Source organism: Thalassophryne amazonica, chromosome 13 (assembly GCF_902500255.1).
Source record: "Thalassophryne amazonica chromosome 13, fThaAma1.1, whole genome shotgun sequence".
NCBI lineage: Eukaryota > Metazoa > Chordata > Actinopteri > Batrachoidiformes > Batrachoididae > Thalassophryne > Thalassophryne amazonica.
In genome coordinates this window covers 92,151,006-92,154,284 of record NC_047115.1, presented here as the reverse complement: position 1 = coordinate 92,154,284, position 3,279 = coordinate 92,151,006, and the positions used below count along the sequence as shown (strand labels likewise).

At 41.3% G+C, this 3,279-nt stretch overlaps 1 pseudogene; it reads left to right on the top strand.

Moving 5' to 3' along the window:
- The first annotated feature begins 937 nt into the window (after positions 1-937).
- Positions 938-2,326, top strand: LOC117522998 (annotated as a pseudogene).
- Positions 2,327-3,279: the final 953 nt, after the last annotated feature.

The window sequence follows — 3,279 nt, the reverse complement described above, 5'->3', positions numbered from 1 at the left end:
GCCTTGCCTTACAATATAAAGCGCCTTGGGGCAACTGTTTGTTGTGATTTGGCGCTATATAAAAAAATTGATTGATTGATTGATTGACTATTATTGTTATTATTATTAAACTATTTTAATTACAAGTTTCCTAATGTAAGAAAAGTTTTTTAAAATTTACAGTAATCACAAATTAATCTTGAAGTAAAAAGACATTTATAAGGATTTTAAGGTGGCCAATAATATGATAACAGAGATCATCAGTAGCTCCAAAGCTTCTGCCAAAACTAGGAAAACTCAGAAGTGAGTGAAGGTTGAACAAGTTGATGCATTAATGTGCCATAAATACTCCTGTTGTTCCATTTGAATTGACACTGAATTATTATGTTTGAATTATTTCCTTTGTACTTTTTTGAACCACAATATATGTTTTTAGATTAAAGGCTGGTAGCACAATACAAGTTGTGTGTAAAGACTGGGATGGAACACTTGACCTGACCCAACAAAAATTAAATTTTTTTAGAGATTTATTGGTGGTTAAATAGACCTGAAAATGCACCAGAATGGATCAAAGATTTCAATTTTTTTCTGGGAGAGAACCCCCCAGACTCCCCACCAGGGGCTTCAGGTCTTGGCCCTTACCAAATAATTTTCTTTTTTTTTTTTTCCATGTCCCACTTTCATCACTGAAACTAGAGAGGAAATAATTTTCGGAAAAAATCTATATTCAACCTGGTCTCACGGTAAGTCGTGATTCAGCAGCACGAAATATACATTAATCTATTGGTTTATAAAAATTGGTTTATAATATTGTGATGAAAAACTCCTCATTTTCGTCACGGCAGCATTCATTCTAATTCATTCTGTGATGGCTGCACGAAATTAAAAGTGAAGCCAGGACCCGGGGGGTGGGTCCTGGTGGTTAGGGTTAGGGTTGGGGAAATAGTAAGATTCGGTTATGGTTAAGGTTAGGGCAGGTGGTAGGAGTAGGGTTAGGAATAGTGACTTAAAAAAAACAGTCACGAAAATTTGACTCATTTAATCACGGAAGCACGAAAAAAACATGAGACTTGGCTGCTATATTATAATAACCAAGTGGCCTCTGCGTGCGTGTGTGTATGGCTTTGATCACGGACAAACCGGGGAGAGCTGACATTTGCCGTTTGGTATGCTAATGTATTTTGGGTTATGGATGAACACTGAGAAAACACAGAGTTGATAGAACAAATATTTTTTGGAGAAACGTGACAGTTTTTTAATGTTACTGATTTGTGTTTTTGTAGTTCAGTTGGTCTAGTCAGTTTAGGTAAGTGTCATGTTGCCATTACATGAATGAGTTAAGTGTCATGTTGCCGTTACCATGAGTGAAAAGTGCATTGCATTTGATATCTTATGCCACCGTCTCTGTTTGTGTATGTGTAAAAATAGAAGCACCTACTTGTGGCAGAAAGCGGAAAAGACAAAAAGCTCTCAGGGCGTGTGTGTGTGTATAACTTTGATCATGGACAAACTGAAGATAGGGGATTTAGGGCTTTAAAGAGACCATAGAGTGAGGTTTTTGCCTGATCACTTGATGTTTGTGTCGTCAGGTAAAGATCCACGCAGGCCCGAGGTTTGCGTCTTACCTGACTTTCAGCCCCTCTGAGGTGAAGTCTCTCCGGACAGAGTATGGGGCCCTGGAATGCTGCATCGAGGTGGTGGACAGCATGCAGGACGCTGTGGACCACATCCACAAATATGGCAGCTCCCACACTGACGTTATTGTCACAGAAAACGGTTGGAGAATTCTTTGTGTTTCTTTATGAGCTACACGTCATGAATGAAGTGTTGTTCTGTGTTTATTTTTAACGTGAGGCTTTGTGGAGGTTTTTTCCCACCACAGAATAGACCGCTGAGCAGTTCTTGCAGGGGGTGGACAGTGCCTGTGTATTCTGGAACTCCAGCTCTCGTTTTGCAGATGGCTACCTCTTTGGCTTAGGTACCCACACTGTCACTTCCTGTTTACACTCTTGTACCTACATTTAAAACTAACGTGGCATGTTTTCTTAAAATGATGAGAGTGGGTGCATTCATCACTCAAAACTTATTTTGCAGGAGCTGAGGTTGGTATTAGCACTGCACGGATTCATGCCAGGGGTCCAGTGGGACTGGAGGGACTGCTCACAACCAAATGGGTCCTCCGAGGGGAAGGACACAGTGTTGCTGACTTCTCAGAGCAAGGCAGTATGAAATACCTTCATGAGAACCTCCCCGTCTCTCAGAGGATCCTTACTTAAGGGTCCAAGGAGTCATCCGAGTAAATGAACCACAAAGCTCTTCTCTGGTGCTGAGCTGATGCTTCGTTTGATGGATGGAGACCTCTCGTCTCTGCAGGAGAGGTGAATGGATGAAGGCTGCATCAATGTGCAATTTTCTGATTTTGTGACTTTGTGCAGAAATGAAGAAGGAGATCAAATGGATATATATATACTGTATTTTAAAATTATCATCAAATTGTCTTTCCTTGAAGTCACCAGATGTGATGATGGAAAATATCACTATTCCTGCAAACATTCTGAGTGTTTTAATAAGTGCCTGGACAACATTTCATCTTTCTCAGGTCTTCATCAGGTCCTCTAACACAGCTGACTTACAGGGGTGGAGTTTATTTACTAACTCATTTATTACGCTGCAGTTTGATGTAGAGAATTTGAACTGCAGATCTCTATGTTGTGGAGGGAAAGTGTCTCAAACATTAAAGAAGAAAAATATACAAGTTGCTGGAGGAAACAAATGTTAGAAATCTTTCCAGCAGGTTTCTTTCTGGGCCGTGTACATCTGTACGAGACACAGTGTAAATCTATAATGTCTATATTGGTTTACAGAAATTCTTTTGAATCTCTTACTGTTATGTTTCGGACGCGGTCGGAGCACCGACCCAGCGTTTGAAGGACCCAGCATAAAATAAGCAGAGCACGGTTCAAAAGATAACAGAATTTAATAAACATAACAGAGTGACGTGCTAAACAACTAAAACGTCCGCGGTCTGGTGAGGTGGAAATACGGCGCGCTCTTAACAGCGCAAACGGTCCGGAGCCACAGCAGTTCGGACCCAGGGACCCCGCCGACACCCCCCAGGTGGCCGCGACAAACCGAGTCTGTGAAGAAAGAAAACATGAGGTGAGTCCAACTCTACACAGAGAGACACAACTCAAAGGTGCACGCAATCAGCAAACACTTCCTGGCTTAAATCTATACATCAGTTTCTCACCCTGCAGGCACGGAACAACTCAGTTCAAATCTCCACTGCAGCAGACAATT